The sequence below is a fragment of the Benincasa hispida genome, chromosome 9 (assembly GCF_027475165.1).
Source record: "Benincasa hispida cultivar pf3 chromosome 9, pf3_genome.v1.1, whole genome shotgun sequence".
Lineage (NCBI taxonomy): Eukaryota > Viridiplantae > Streptophyta > Magnoliopsida > Cucurbitales > Cucurbitaceae > Benincasa > Benincasa hispida.
In genome coordinates, this window is record NC_143486.1 from 54503088 (window position 1) to 54520562 (window position 17475).

The following is a 17475-nucleotide window of genomic DNA, read 5'->3' on the forward strand; positions in this document are numbered from 1 at the left end:
AGTAACTAGTTTACCTTAGAGTTTCGCCTTGAAATTCCTTGGTGATAGTTCGGAGTCTCGAGTTCACTCCCTCTGACCCGACTGTTTCCACACTGGTGAGCACCTCTCGGTTTTCCTTGAATTTGACAGCCTCAGAGTTAGAATTTCATTAAGGCAGCCCTCATACCAAATCTACATTCATTTTAAAAACTTTTGGTCCAAAAATCAACTTATTTGCTTGAGTAGTCCGGAATAACTTCTTGTTTGAATTTAGCCTAGGCATCTGTCCGTACACTCAGCTTCCTTCAGCCCGTCTGTTTTGACTTTCTTCCAATTAGCGCCTCTTTTCCTTCATTCAACGCATGAATGGCTCTTACTTACTCCTTTCTTAGTGATATTTATGAACATAAATGGTTTGTGGGTTAAAGTGAAGTGTTCCGCTCCTTTTATAGACATTTCACCCTTTTCCTTTACCTGACACCTCCTCCTTTGATCATATCCAGACATATTCCTCTCATTCTTCCAACGCCCTGCCTCATCCACCTTCTATTTGATATGTCTTCTCCATGCATCGAACTCACTTTGCACGAACATTTATTCGTCCAGCTCTTACTATCTCTGTTTCAGACTTCCATCAATAACGCCATTTGTCTTGATGAGCTCATCAATCTTGCGTAACATAGTCCTTAACACCGCTCCATCGTTTAGTTCTTACATCTATCGCTTAGCTCCAACAACCCGTCGTGTAGCTCAATCGTTTAGTCGACGATCTCGTTCTCAACGATGTCGTGCATAGCCTATCGCTTAGCTACTGTGCACATCGTTTACCTCCATCGCATAGCATCATCGCCTTATCGTCCAATGTATCCACTAATCGTTTAGCATCATCGTCTAGCGCTATCGTCCAACTTCTATGCTTATTGTCTAGCGCTTACACTGAAGTGTCGTATTTTACCTATCGTATAGCCCGATAGTCTAGCACGTGACTTCTTATTGTTTGACTCAGTGCGCATCATCACGATCATCTAGCGCATCGCTTAGCTCTGCGCATTGCTATATGATCGCCTACCTCATTGTTTAGCTCCCTTCATTGCTACACAATCGTCCAACGCCCGCCTACACGATCGCCTACCTCATCGTGTAGCGCCACTCACTTACTAGACGATCGTCTACCTCATCGTGTAGCACTGCTCATTTGCTACACGATTGTCTGCCCAGTACCTTGCGTTCAACCTCTCGCTTACTCTGCTCTTGCTAACGCGTTCTCAACGCATCGGCGACTTTCATGCAATGCGTTCAACTTCACAATTTCACACATGATTCTCAGGACTTAGTTTTATTTTATGCGTTTTATACCAAATGCCTGGTTTAGTAACACCTTGCACATAGTTGAATTTCCATTAGTTGAATTCCAAACTTTTTGAAGAACATTTATTCAACACTTAGAGTTCTTCCTTTTTAGCATAGGGTTTCATACCTAGTCAGGTTCTTCTAGTCATTAGCTTAAACATGCAAATAGGAATGCAGGTTTCTTATCTACAATGAGAACATTTAATTAGAGCTGAATGAATATATGTGTATCAACCAGGTACCTTCATGATTCTGTTGCTCTTCTTTATTCATACATTTCCATACTGAAGTATTGAACCCATTGTGGTTATCTCTTTTCTCTTTGGATATGGAAGGATATTGTTTGGACAGAGTAGGCTTGTTACCCTTGGTATGTATGATCCCAAAGAAGTTTAGCTCAAGACAAGGAGGGGCATGCTTTTGCACTGTCAGTCAGTTCAAATCTTGGGATTTTTATGTCACCTGGAAGCTGGTATATTCATATTGGTAAGTGGAAATTTTTTCAACCTTCCTGCTTAAAATATATTGGGAAAATGGCTAGGGTAGTCTCTCTGTTTGTGTTTTTTTTTCTCTAATATTTATAATCTTGTTAAATTACAATTTTAGTCCTTGAACTTTTAGATTTTTGTCAAAATTGTGTCCAATAGGTTTATGATATTTTTAACTTTTCTTAAATCATATTGATTTATTAGATATGAATTTAGGATTCTAAAATTTCAATTTTTATTTTTAGATGCATGTATTTAAAAATAAAAATATGTTGAATAGATCAAAGACGTAATAGATTCATTTTTTAAAGTTTAAGGGACTTATTAGACACAATTGAAAGCTCAGTGTAGGGATGAACTAACTAACATACTAGATGCATTTTTTTTAAGGTTCTTACTAAAAGTTCAGTTCAATTTAAAATCATAAGGAAACTAATTTTTTCGGCTTAATTTGGTTTTTTATTTCAAAACCGAATTGAACCAAACCGTGTATGTATATATATACATATTTATCGATTTATTTATATATATTATACATTATATTTATTATATTATGTATAAAAACAAAAAATCGTTTGATAAGTTATTTGGTTTTTAGTGGGAATAAGGATTATGAGAATTAGGAAGACAATCCTATTCTTGTGAAGTAGTGATGGACGCTTATTAGAGAATAAAATAATGAGTTCTTTTGGTTATTCATGTTTCAAATTAGCCATTTTAGTCTTTGAATTTTAAGAAATAGATTTAAAAGGTCTCTCTACAAGTTCTCCTTTTTGCATGGACTTTTCCTAGCCCACGGAATTTAAATATAAATTTTACTAGATGACTTATGTGGCAAAGATGACTTGGAAGGGAAAATTTAATTTTAATATTTCCCACCTCTCTCTTCTTTCTCCCCCTCTTTATCTCCTCTTATTCTCGATCCTCCCTTTTCATTGTCAAGCTTTACACAAAATTAACTTGCAAAAAGTCATGGTAGGATGTTCTCAAAGTTCTTTTTCTGTGTTTTTTTTATGTTTGTAAATCTCGCTTTTGTTTGGAACTTGAGTTTTACTGAATGCGTTTAAGGCCAGTTGCTACTTCTTAAGGTTATAGAGTGTATGAGCTGTGTGTTATATGTGCGTGCAGATGAGATCACGAAGTTGTTTCCTGATATTTTCGGCCAACCGTCAGCAATGTTGGTGCCAAGTGATTCCAGTTCGGTGCAGGTGAATAAGAAATTAAAGATCGGAGTTGTCTAGTTTGGTGGCCACGCACTGGGAGGGCATAATGTGATTTCTGTACTATTTGGTAGGGTCTCATTGTGTCCACATTTATAAATCAAGAATAAATGTTTGCTTTTCTGTTCAGTGGCTATCTAGCAGCTTCTACGATCTTTGTGAAGATTACCTACAGGTTCATGCAAAAGGAAGCACGTTGTATGGTTTCAAGGGTGGTCCTGCAGGGATCATGAAATGTAAATATGTAGAACTGAATGCACAATTTATCTACCCATATCGCATTCAGGTTAATTTTCTTGAAGTGATTTCTAGCTTTCACTTCTTAGAATTGTTAGTGTAAATATGTGTAGTCTTGATGCTAAGTGATTGCCATTTGAATGCAATTCTTGATTTACATGCATTTTTCGTTTATCATGGTGGTTTTGATAAGATATGCAATGGGAGGGTTAAGATTGAAACTCCAGATCAGGTGAAACTCTTTCTTCTCAGAATTTTCATTTTGAGACGTCTTAGTTGTAGTCAAGGCATTAATTGACAGTTCGGTTCTATTTTCAGTTTAAGCAAGCTGAAGAAACTACTCATAAGCTTGATCTAGATGACCTTGTTGTAATTGGTGGAGATGATTCCAACACCAATGCCTGTTTCCTCGCTGAAAATTTAGGTATTTTTTAGAACTATGAAATTTGTCTATTGCCTCCCTCCTTTTTGCTCTCTTTCTCACTCTCATTGTCATATATGGATAAGCTATTATATGTTATATTTTTTGCAGAAATATAAGGTCGAGTAATTAATTACTCTAGTGTACCATTTTTTTTTTGTGTGCAAGACTCTGTTATTTATATTCCCCTTCTTTCTGTTGTTTTCAAATTAGGAATAAGAATTTGAAAACCCGAGCGATTGGTTGTCCAAAACCTATTGATGGTGATCTCAAATGCAAAGAGGTCCCCACAAGTTTTGGATTTGATTTTGTTTGCAAGGTACTCATTTCTCTTCGTAACTGCTTTAGAATCCATATTTCGTTGAGACTCAACTTTGGTGACTGTTGCAAAGGTAGCTTTTTAAACTACTTAAGATAGAAACCTTTGTCAAGGAGGACATTTATCTCTACATGCTTTACCGGATAGAAACCTTTGTCAAGAAGGGAATTTACCTCCACATGCAACCCTAAGGTTAAGGTTGTTTATTCTCTTTGAGGACTAGATTTTGTCTCAGTAATAACTAATAATCTCTGCAACAGATACTCTCATGTAAACATGAAAATTGAAATTGTTGAGTCAGTTAATATATCCTGTTTCAGAATTTCATCTTCTTGCATTTTTACATGGAATGGTAAATATAAAAAAAAAAACTTAAGGGTAAAGATGAAAATTTGTGATAAACAAAGGATTCATGGAATTAGGTTGAAACTTTTAATATGGTGCAATGGAACTAAGTATTGACATCCCATATCATATTCAATTGCCCAAGTGATATCGGATGCCTTTTTTGTCAGCTTTGAAAAATTTGTTCTCTACCACCTAGTAGTAGTTGACTCATGGAGATTTATTGGTTTTGAATGTATGCAGGCGAAAAAATTTTCAGACAAAAAATAATGTGTTTTGAATGTTGACTCATTTATTAATAGAGCTTTAGTTTATAAGGAACATCGAATTTATAATGTGTTTTGCAGGTTGCGGCTAAGAAGCTTACCTTGAAAAACGTTACAGACTACATTGTCGATGTAATTAGTAAACGTTCTAAACTTGGTTATTAATTATGGTGTTGTAGTTATTCCCCATGACCTGATTGACTTCATTCCGGAGGTATTTGTCTTGTTATTGTAACTAATTGTGTTTATTTCTTTTTGTTGTATGCTCACTATCCACTAAACCCAAGATTCTCGAGATCAATATGTCATTCTTCAACTGATATCATTCATAACTCGCTTTCTACAGGTGCAACAACTTATTTCGGAACTCAATGAAATTCTTGTCCATGATTTTATAGATGAGGATAGGTTAGTACACCCAACATATTGAAGTTGTAACAATCCAAACAATCTGACAACATCGATTAGACCATCGGAGAATTCCAGCACTACTTTGGTTGGAAAATGCTCTCTCTTCTCTCCTCTCTCCTCTCTCCTCTCTCCCTTTCCCTCCCTCCGGCACCCTATTCCGACCTAACTCCCCGCCCTCTCCCCATCTCCGACCAAGCTTTGCCTATTCCCACCAACGTCAACCCTCATCTGCAACCCTCGGCTCATCTATCTCTCATGGCCCATCCATCGACCCTGCCCTCCAAGCCTAACTTAGCCGTCGAAGTTATCAACTGTAAGATTAAGGACAACCACTTCTATGCCCTCATCCAAGTTGGTTCAGTAATCATAGAAGATGTGGAAGCCAAAAGCAAATTTCCTTGTCAAAATCGTAGCTACTTTGGTTTGTGGAGAACATCTCGACCCTTTCGAAACTTCCAACATCTAGCTTCTTTGTCAAAAGCGAGCAAGATGCTTCTGGTGTAACCAAGATTTCTAACATCCGAATCTATTCAAACTGGTTTTTATGATGTGTAAGGTGGCCTGCAGTTGGAGGACGATTCTTCATTCACGTTCCATCAGGAACTCTTAATTCATGTTGATATTCCTTCCTTACCTTGTTAAATGATGCTTTGTCCCTCTTTCAAGTTGAACAGGTGACAAAAAACCTTCGCTCAGTCCCAATCTCCTATGCAGACATAGTAAGGGGAAGAATGGTTAAAAACAGAGTCTCCTGCCCCCTCAGAACACCAAAAAACAGAGCAAATCTAATTTTTGGGTTCTAACACAAAATTCTCAATCTTCATAAATGGAAGACCTCGTGGCAGAATTCAAGCTTCAAGAGGAATAAGGCAAGGTGAACCTCTTTCTCCTTTCGTATTTCTACTCGTCAGTGAAGTCATGGATGCATTACTTTCCCAGTTTCGAGAAAAAGGCAAATTTGAAGGTTTTATTGTTGGCAAAGATAGAATTCATGTTTCTTTGTTACAATTTGCGGACGATACTCTAATTTTCTGCCAAGATGACAAAGAAAAACTCAGCAACCAAAAGAAAATACTTGAATTATTTGAGTGGTGTTCGGGGTTGAAGGTTCATTGGGAAAAATCAGCTTTATGTGGCATCAATATAGACCATTTCAAGTTACAATCAGAAGCAGCCCTCCTAAATTGCAAGGCTATCTACCTCCCATTTATGTACCTTGGCCTTCCTTTAGGGGGGATATCCTAAGCAATTGGCTTTTTGGCAACCAGTGATCGACAAAGTCCAAAGCAAACTGGACAAATTGAAGACATACAACCTCTCAAGAGGTGGTCGTGCCACCCTATGTGGGTCAGTTCTTTCTCATATACCAACTTACTATATGTCACTTTTTCAGATGCCCGAAAAAGTGATTCAAACTCTTACTATATGTGATTCGAACTCACTTTGCATGAACATTTATTCGTCTAGCTCTTACTATCTCTGTTTCAGATTTCCAACAATAACGCCATTTGTCTTGATGAGCTCATTAATCTTGCGTAACACAGTCCTCAGCATCGCTCCATCGTTTAGTTCCCACATCTATCGCTTAGCTCCAACAACCTGTCGCGTAGCTCAATCGTTTAGTCAACCATCTCGCGCATAGCCTATCGCTTAGCTACTGCGCAAATCGTTTACCTCCATCGTTTAGTGCTGACGCCTTATCGTCCAACGTATCCACTAATCGCTTAGCGTCATCGCCCAGCGCTCAACGTCCATCGCTTAGTATTTCGCCTATCGTCTAGCGCTATCGTCCAACTTCTACGCTTATTGTCTAGCGCTTACACTGATGTGTACTATTTTACCTATCGTATAGCCCGATAGTCTAGCACGTGACTTCTTATTGTTTGACGCAGTGTGCATCTTCACGATCGTCTAGCACATCGCTTAGCTCTGCGCATTGCTATACGATCGCCTACCTCATTGTTTAGCTCCCTTCATTGCTACACAATCAACCAGCGCCCGCCTACACAATCGCCTACCTCATGATGTAGCGCCACTCACTTGCTAGACGATCGTCTACCTCATCGTGTAGCACTGCTCATTTGCTACACGATTGTCTGCCCAGTGCCTTGCGTTCAACCTCTCGCTTTCTAAATTCAAGAAAGGAGTAAGAGCCATTCGTGCGTTGAACGAAGGAAAAGAGGCGCTGATCGAACGAAAGTCAAAACGGAGGCATTGAAGGAAGCTGAGTGTACGGACAGATGCCTAGGCTAAATTCAAATGAGAAGTTATTCCGGACTACTCGTGCAAATCAGATGATTTTTAGACCAAAAGTTTTTAAATTGAATGTAGATTTGGTGTGAGGGCTGCCTTAATGAAATTCTAACTCTAAGGCTGTCAAATTCAAGGAAAACCGAGAGGTGCTCACCAGTGTGGAAACAGTCGGGCCAGGGGGAGTGAACTCGAGACTCCGAACTATCACCAAAGAATTTCAAGGCGAAACAATAAGGTAAACTAGTAAGACATTTTCACACATTTTTGAATAAGGAAATGTCTTGAGATAAGGCCCGAAAGAGTAACTAGTTTACCTTAGAGTTTCGCCTTGAAATTCCTTGGTGATAGTTCGGAGTCTCGAGTTCACTCCCTCTGACCCGACTGTTTCCACACTGGTGAGCACCTCTCGGTTTTCCTTGAATTTGACAGCCTCAGAGTTAGAATTTCATTAAGGCAGCCCTCATACCAAATCTACATTCATTTTAAAAACTTTTGGTCCAAAAATCAACTTATTTGCTTGAGTAGTCCGGAATAACTTCTTGTTTGAATTTAGCCTAGGCATCTGTCCGTACACTCAGCTTCCTTCAGCCCGTCTGTTTTGACTTTCTTCCAATTAGCGCCTCTTTTCCTTCATTCAACGCATGAATGGCTCTTACTTACTCCTTTCTTAGTGATATTTATGAACATAAATGGTTTGTGGGTTAAAGTGAAGTGTTCCGCTCCTTTTATAGACATTTCACCCTTCTCCTTTACCTGACACCTCCTCCTTTGATCATATCCAGACATATTCCTCTCATTCTTCCAACGCCCTGCCTCATCCACCTTCTATTTGATATGTCTTCTCCATGCATCGAACTCACTTTGCACGAACATTTATTCGTCCAGCTCTTACTATCTCTGTTTCAGACTTCCATCAATAACGCCATTTGTCTTGATGAGCTCATCAATCTTGCGTAACATAGTCCTTAACACCGCTCCATCGTTTAGTTCTTACATCTTTCGCTTAGCTCCAACAACCCGTCGTGTAGCTCAATCGTTTAGTCGACGATCTCGTTCTCAACGATGTCGTGCATAGCCTATCGCTTAGCTACTGTGCACATCGTTTACCTCCATCGCTTAGCATCATCGCCTTATCGTCCAATGTATCCACTAATCGCTTAGCATCATCGTCTAGCGCTATCGTCCAACTTCTATGCTTATTGTCTAGCGCTTACACTGATGTGTCGTATTTTACCTATCGTATAGCCCGATAGTCTAGCACGTGACTTCTTATTGTTTGACTCAGTGCGCATCATCACGATCATCTAGCGCATCGCTTAGCTCTGCGCATTGCTATACGTGTAGCACTGCTCATTTGCTACACGATTGTCTGCCCAGTACCTTGCGTTCAACCTCTCGCTTTCTCTGCTCTTGCTCACGCGTTCTCAACGCATCGGCGACTTTCATGCAATGCGTTCAACTTCACAATTTCACACATGATTGTCAGGACTTAGTTTTATTTTATGCGTTTTATACCAAACGCCTAGTTTAGTAACACCTTGCACATAGTTGAATTTCCATTAGTTGAATTCCAAACTTTTTGAAGAACATTTATTCAACACTTAGAGTTCTTCCTTTTTAGCATAGGGTTTCATACCTAGTCAGGTTCTTGTAGTCATTAGCTTAAACAGGCAAATAGGAATGCAGGTTTCATATCTACAATGAGAAATACATTTAATTAGAGTTGAATGAATATATGTGTATCAACCAGGTACCTTCATGATTCTGTTGCTCTTCTTTATTCATACATTTCCATACTGAAGTATTGAACCCATTGTGGTTATCTCTTTTCTCTTTGGATATGGAAGGATATTGTTTGGACAGAGTAGGCTTGTTACCCTTGGTATGTATGATCCCAAAGCAGTTTAGCTCAAGACAAGGAGGGGCATGCTTTTGCACTGTCAGTCAGTTCAAATCTTTGGATTTTTATGTCACCTGGAAGCTGGTATATTCATATTGGTACGTGGAAATTTTTTCAACCTTCCTGCTTAAAATATATTGGGAAAATGGCTAGGGTAGTCTCTTTGTTTGTGTTTTTTTTCTCTAATATTTATAATCTTGTTAATTTACAATTTTAGTCCTTGAACTTTATAATCTTGGGAATGTTCAAGTCAAAGACTCAAGCCAAAATCGAAGGAATCCTCAGGACGCACACTAAGATCGAAGCCAATAGAGAGTAGAGATCAAAGTCGGTTGAGTAGTGAATTTGAACCGACAAAATGTTCAAGTCAAAGTCTCAAGAAAAAACTGATGGAATCCTCAGGCTGCACACTAAGATCGAAGCCAATAGAGGGCAGAGATACAAGTTGGTTTAAGCACTGAGTTTGAAACCAACAGAATGTTCAAGTCAAAGACTCAAGTCAAGACCAATGGAATCCTCGAGTCTTACACTAAGATTGAAGCCAATAAGAGGCGGAGATCAAAGCTGGTTGAGCACTGAGTTTGAAACCGATGGAATGTTCAAGTCAAACACTCAAGCCAAAACCGACGGAATCCTCAGGTCGTGCACTAAGATCGAAACCAGTAAAGGGTAGAGTTCAAAGTCGGTCGAGCATTGAGTTTGAAACCAACAGAATGTTCAAGTCAAAGACTTTCAAGATCGACAGAATCCTCAGGTCATGCACTAAGATCAAAGCTAATAGTGGGCAAAGATCAAAGTCGGTTGAGTAGGGAGTTTGAAATCGACAAAATGTTCAAATCAAAGACTCAAGCCAAAACCGACAGAATTTTCAGGTCGCGAACTAAGATTGAAACCAATAAAACACAGAGATCCTCAAGGACTTATGAAAAAATCGTGAGGTTGCAAACTGAGATCATGCTTGCAAAAACCCAAAACTACCTCTCGTCCTATTTGTAGTTTCAAAAAAAAAAAAAAAAGAAAAAAAAAAAAGGAACAATGGGGGCAAGTTAGTAAACTTGAAAAAAAAATCCTTCAAGATTAAAAGAAGAAAGAAGTGAGAAGTAAATAATTAAAAAAAATGGGGTTTAAGTGTAAAAAACGGGGGGAGTGTAGAAAAAAGAAAGGAAAAAACAAGAAATAAAACAAATAAAACAAATAAAAAATGGAAAACAAAAAGAAAAGAAAAGTTAAAGAAAAAAGAAAAAAGAAAAAAGAAAATAAGAAAAGAAAATAAGATGAAAGAAAGAAAAGAGAGAAAGAAAATTTGAGGATGAGGGGATGAAGATACGGATTTGAGGTCCTATTTATAGAGGTTTTGTCAAATTCCGTGACAAATTAAAAAAAAATTAATTTAAATTATTAGATTTTATTAGATTTGAATTTATCCTAATTTCAAATTAAATGGAAAAAAAATAAAATTAAGTTTTTATTTAATTTGATTTTATTAGATTTTGTCTTCAAATTTATCTTCAGATTTGGACATATTCCAAATTCTATTCAAAATCAAATTTAAATTATGGATAAAATCTCAAATTAAAATTTGGTCATATTTCAAATTTTACTCAAAATCAAATTATTCAAGTTTGAGATTAGATGATAGATAAAATCTCAAATTAAAAATTGGACATATTCTAAATTTGATTCAAAATCAAATTTAAGTTATGGATAAAATCTCAAATTAAAATTTGGGCATATTTCAAATTTTATTCAAAATCAAAATTTTCAACTTTGAGATTAAATTGTAGATAAAATCTCAAATTAAATTTTGGGCATATTCCAAATTTTATTCAAAATCAAAATTAAGTTATGAATAAAATCTTAAATTAAAATTTGGTTATATTCCAAATTTCATTCAAAATCAAATTATTCATCGAGATTCAATTGTAGATAAAATCTCAAAATAAAATTTGGGCATATTTCAAATTTTATCTCAAATCTAAATCATCCAAATTTAGACTTTTATCCTCAAGTCAAATTAAATTAAGGATAAAATCTCAAATTGATGTAAAATTCAAATTTGGGCATCTTCCAATTTTTATATCAAATTCATCTAAATTTAGGTTCTTATCTCTACTTTCAAAACATGTTGGGGTAAAATTTGGAATTAAAATTTGGACATATTCCAAATTTTATCCCAAATTTAAGTTAAACTTATGTACTAAATTCATAGTTTGACTGACACATCAATAGGTCAAATTCAAGAACAAACATATTTAAATTTCAATTCCAACTCTGTATTTTTCGAGATTCATCCACCCATATATGTGCATAAATCTCGAAAAGAAGCCTTTATTGAAGGAGAAAATTTGGACCAATCATAGATTGCCACGTCATTTACTAAATTAATGAGAAAATTTCAAATAATTGAATTTTGCGAATTTCGATGATGCCACATGTTTTTCATCTTGACCGATGGATCGAATAAAATTAATTTGGTCCAATTTGATATTATAATTTGGTCAAAAATATAATTGAGCCTAAAAATAGACTTGATTTGGTTCAAATATCAAATTAGACCCAAATCCAACTAATTGAGCCCAAGGGGAGGCCTATGGACGTTGACTAAGCCTAAGCCTACAAAGCCCGCCAGAGAACTCTATAAATAGAGGAGCTTTTTACATTCGTGGGGTCGGCAACTCTACACTCCAGAGGACCTAGAAATATTTTTCCCAACAATCAAAAGACGCCCCAAGTCCTGAAGCTGACCACACTTGAAGACTTAAGTCTACACCTGAAGACTTTTGAATATCTACACGCTCCACTTCTATACAATGCTCCACTTCTATACATCAAGCGTACGCATTCAACCGAGAGAGAATCAGATGATCAAATACTAAAGATCGAACCACATCACATCAAAACAACATCAACATCAACACCGACTCAAGTTCAACTCCACGAAACAAGTTTCTCTATAAGCCTCGTGTGAATATTAATCCTCCAAAAAGATCATCAAACTAAAAGACCGATCATCCAAGAAGATCAATAAGCCCAAATGCTGATCATTCTAGAAGATCAATAAGCCCAATAATCGATCATCCAAGAAGATAATCAAGCCCAAAGGCTGATCATCTAAGAAAATCATCAACGATCATCCAAAAAGATCAATAATCCCAAAGGTTGACCATCCAAGAAGGTCAACCAGCTTAAAACTATAGTTTATTTTAAAAGCATCAAAGGATTATGTATTAGAGATTGTACTTGCTATACTCAAAATAATACAAATACAAAGTTCAACTCCACGAAATAAGTTTTTCTGGAAACCTTGGATGAACAAGATTAAGGGCAAAAAAGATAACAAAAGGCAACAAAATTATATATATTATTAGCTATTTGGCTGTTGGCTGTTTGTTTTCTTCTCTTTCACATATTTTTTTCTAATTTGAACAATTAATGTGATTAACACCATTTGTGATTGAAGAGGTAGTAGGTTATATATATTAAGATGTGGTCATAATTTCTTTGAACACTAACCTACTTTTCCCGTTAATTATTCCACTATCTAATTCATCTTTCTCTTTAATCTTCATCCATTAGGCGTTTTCTCCGTTAGTTCATTTATATTTTCTAGATTATGTCATTTATATTTTCTTTTATAAAAATGCTTTATTGTAAATTATTTTGTGTTATAGATTTATTAATATGGAAATGATATTGTTTTTTGAGCTGGTAAATGTGGCAAGGTCGTGTTTTTTAGATATCAATCGGTATTATTATGTGTGCTATTTACGTACAGTGTAGTATAAAATTGGGTAAATGAGAGTGGTAACTGGATTTCTAATTTGATATTATATTTTGCAGTAGAAGGCCAATTATAGAAGCAAATTAATAATTTCACTAACATTAAGTTGTATTGACCAGATCACTATCCTTTCATCCCGTTTTCTTGAATTAAAGACATATAGGAGCTTTGATGAACCTTCCAGTTGGATTTATGTGGTATGGTATGTTTTGTCTCCTCCTTATTATGTTTTACTATGATCCAATTCCTTTTCTCTGAGATAGCTATTCGTTCTCTGAAAGGTATCCCATTTATCAAATTACCATAGGACAAGTCTGCAAAGTCCCTTCAAGGTATACCATTTATCGAATTTCTGTGACAACTTCTTTCATAATTTAACAATTTTTAGTGGTATCAATCTATAATTTATATCAACTTTCATTAAATAGAAAATTTTTATTTAGAAACTAGTTTAAAATTATAAAAAGAAAATGAAAAATTGGGGTTAGCAGTTACTTCGTTTGATTGCTAAATAATGAATGCTATATTAATTGTTTTTCCAAAAAGAAAAAAAGTATCTCTATTCATGGACAATGAAGGTGCTTGAAACTACATTTTCTACTTACCCTGTTATTTCCTTGATAAGAAACAAAATACGTGTTTTGGATTACAAATTTATTTTATAGTATTATATATCAATTACGAATCCTTTGGATGAATTTAATCATTAGTGATAAGTTTAAGTTGGTTGATTTTGGCCCAATCGTTTTTTAAAGATTAAATGTGTGACTTCTTTTCCAGCAAGTTTAAAGGCTCAATTGTAGTTTGGAAGTTTGGCCAATTTTTCTCTGTCAAATACAAAGAAGTCGAGAAATGGGGAATAGATTTCATTACTTTATGCCTTTAGTGAAGTTGATTGCAACATAAAGTTTGTTGCTTTACATTGACAATCACATCAATTTGTTCAAACTCCAAATCTTTACAAAATTTTATCAAAATTCAAAAGAATTTTACCATTCACATACCTATCAAGTCTTTATTCTCACCCATTGTTGGTTCCTCAAATCAATGCTCTATTTACTTTTATGTTTGAAACTTCCGCTTCTGAGTTTCCAGCTCCCAAGCTTCCAGTGCTACAATGGAATTAAGAAATCAGATCAAAACATTGTAAATATGAAACAAAATCGCAGACCAAAGTAGCAGTAAAAGGTAGGAAATACTTCAAAGCAAATGCTAAGTATGCTTTGCTGGTATTGGCAAAAGAAATAGGCGGGGAATATTCCATTAATGTGGAAGCAAGAAATGTCAATCCGAAGGCAAGAAATGAGTTTAAATTTGTTTGAAGGAGATTCTCATAATTTAAACTTGTTGCATTTCGTTACTGATTTTCTTATTTAAAAGTTTGACATTCTTTTTTGCTTTTTATGCACAAACTCGAGTTTTCTTTCATTTTCTTATTGAGCATTATATAAACTAATTAGAAAACTAAACTTCACGTGCAACTTATACCAATAGTGTTTCAAGAAGAGTGTTTGATAAAGACGGTATTCTTTTGGACGGGTAAGACTATGTTCTTGTTTCAATCAAGGTGTTTGGAATTGGAACTGAAAGATTGCCAAGAGGTAATTTCTACAACTGTTTTGTTCCTTTTGAGCAATGTCTTTCATTGATGAGTTGTTAGCAAAATCATGATATACAATTCATTACATATTAAGCATATCATAGCTTTAGTTTAGTGAACATTATGTTCTTACAGCTATGGTATAGATTTTATTAGAGAAATGATATATATATATATATATATATATATATATATATATTTTGTAGGAATCTCTCCAATATATCCATTATATTGTATATTTAAAGCTACTGCAAGTTCCGTTTTGACCCTTTTCTCTCTCTGTTTTGATTGTTGTCGATACAAGGCTATTTCTAGTGCATTTTGATCTGATTTTGCATACCCATTTAGTTCCAAATGTGTGAAATGATGATCAGTTTCTGCTACTTTTCTTCTAGGTTGTCTAAATAATGGTAATTTCATACTCTTCTTTTGCTAATCAAATGCATTTATAGGACCAATTTAATTGTTTTAGTTGCCGCTCAAATAGGTACAGAAAGGTCTAACCCTTCTCTCTTTTTCTTATTCACACAAAAAGTCTCATTTACCATGTCTTTCACTCTTTCTCCATTCTTCTTCTTAAAGAAGTTTTTCCCAACCTTTTTCATTAGTTTTTTTTCATGTCGTTTGCTTGGGTGTTGTGTATGTATTTCCCTATTCCCTATACGTTCAAAATGGATGGGAATTTGTACATTGAGGCCATGTATTTGAACTAAATGAATTAGAGTTGTTTCAAAGTCATTTTGTTAGTTTAATTTCATTAGGAATGATTGAGGTTGCTCTTTCATCCAAATTTATGGATACATATTTCATTTTATCAATGTGGCTAGTATTTTAATTTGCACTTGTTTGATGCTTTTGAATGGATTTTCTGTTTTGTAATGTGCTCTCTTTTCCTATATCTCTTGAAATAGGTGAATCTCTTTTAAGGCTTTTAGACTTTCTAGCTAGTTCATTGGTGAAAGGAAGGTGCCTGATTTTATCTCATTGTAAAAGGAATAATAAATAGAAAGTACATATGTGAATAAAGGTCAAATGTTAGTATTCTCTAAGGATTATGTGTGTTGTCATGATAGAAAATCCAACCGCTATAAAAGGAAAGAATTTGGTGGATTAATTGGAGCTTGACAACAATCTTTGACTGTTGAAGACTTGTAAAATTGGTGAAAGCTGGTTATATGACAGATAATTGAAACATTCTAAATATTCTTCAATTCTCAAATTTGTAACTTTTGAGTTAAGGTTCAAAGAGAATATCAAAGCGATTTTAGGTACGTTTCCTTCTTTTTCTTTTACACATTTTCAAAATCTCCTTTATTCAAAGCAACCTCTCTAATTTTTTAATTAGAAATTTAATTGCATGTTGCTTGGCTTAATTCTAGAAATGATGAGGGTTTGCCTCCTAGATCAAAACTTCTAAAGAACACTTGGCAAATTTCAGAAATGGAAAGAACCCATTCAATGACAATTTTGCATTTGTAAAATTGGTTATGGAAGTATAAATAAAAATCCAATTATGGTTTGTCTTATACTCTTAATTATATTATTTTAGGAGTATCAGTTTGTGGCTCAGTTGGTTTCTTGCTGACATTTTGGTTATTCTCGCTGATTTTTCATTTATTATTTTTTTCTATTTCTTGCTTGTTGGCATTTGAGTAGTGATTTAGTTCAAGTAGGAGTTTCTAAATGTTGTGAATTTGTGTTGGTTATAACCTCCCCTTCCCCCCAATGGCTCATTGGCTTCTCGGCGTTTGAATGATTTCATGCAATTTTTTTTTTAGGAGCGTGTTGAACCCAATCATGTGGGAATGTCTTGTTCAAGTAGTATAATTGATGATTTCATGCATTTCATACATTTTTTTTTCCTTATGGAGGCCTACATCTGACAGTATTATTATTGACGATGTTATGGGCACTACTACTGTTGCATCGCCAATGGATAAAGTCAAACTATGTAAGAAAATTTGGCTACTACTTTGTGAATTAAGTGTTTACTTAGTTCATTAGCTAATCTATCGTTATAATAGATAGATCATGATGATTTATGAAAGCTATTTTGTTTCATTTTTTATAAGGTGATTGATATGACGACAAACATCGGAGCTTCATATTTTTTGTGTGAGAATTTTGGTATCGCTATAATCTAAACATTTGTCTTGTTTGTATCAATTTTTTGGGATTATATATGTAGTCATTTTATTTGGATTAAGAATTTACAACTTGTTCTATTAGGTAAGAATTTTGTTGGAACATACTTTTCATGACTATATCAAACATTTTGGATGAATATAGTGTTTTATTTCTTTTGTATGCTATAAATTTGAAGATTTTGGTCATCATTAAGATTGTAGATTTGTATGAAATGTGAACTACATCTTTATTCGTCTAGACAATAATATGGGCAAGCGACTTCTATAAATATATGTTTATAATTAATTCTACAATAATATTTGCGAACCAAATTGTAAAATCTAAAAAAATATTATTAACAAGTGCTATTAAAGATAAATTATAGTATTGTTTTTACTACTATAAAAATGCTATAGAAAGTTTATTAACGTTAAAATTCATGCTTGAAGATGGGGTATTTATAGCTTTTTTCCATTACGATGAAAAAATGACAATAAAAATAAGGGACTTTCAATAGCGTGCCTAAAATTGCTATAGAATGTCTTTTATAACTTTTTTTTATTACTATGACAACTTTTGATGGTACTTTTCCAATACAATGAAATGTTTCCATAACATTGAATTAAAGCTATCATATGCAACTTCTATAGTGATATTAATAGCTATACAAAAACGCTATGGAAAGTCGAGGACTTTTAATAACATCGGCTAGTTTATAAAATGTTATGAACACTCTTTTATAGCATTTTTACAATGCTATTGAAACATTTTGATTGCG

The 17475-nt window shown here is 34.8% G+C and overlaps 2 long non-coding RNA genes across 3 annotated transcripts; both read left to right on the plus strand.

The window, feature by feature from the left end:
- Positions 1 to 152: 152 nt before the first annotated feature.
- LOC150033913 (uncharacterized) lies at positions 153 to 4341 on the plus strand. 2 transcript variants are annotated; one of them, XR_016531915.1, is made up of 5 exons: positions 153 to 1815; positions 2946 to 3323; positions 3468 to 3506; positions 3593 to 3698; positions 3909 to 4341. It is a non-coding gene; the product is annotated as an uncharacterized LOC150033913 (long non-coding RNA). The 2 variants fall into 2 exon arrangements; XR_016531914.1 differs by having other exon boundaries at positions 3468 to 3698.
- Positions 4342 to 13285: 8944 nt separating this feature from the next.
- Positions 13286 to 16858, plus strand: LOC150033914 (uncharacterized). The gene is made up of 2 exons (XR_016532062.1): positions 13286 to 14571; positions 16349 to 16858. It is a non-coding gene; the product is annotated as an uncharacterized LOC150033914 (long non-coding RNA).
- The last annotated feature ends 617 nt before the right edge of the window (positions 16859 to 17475 follow it).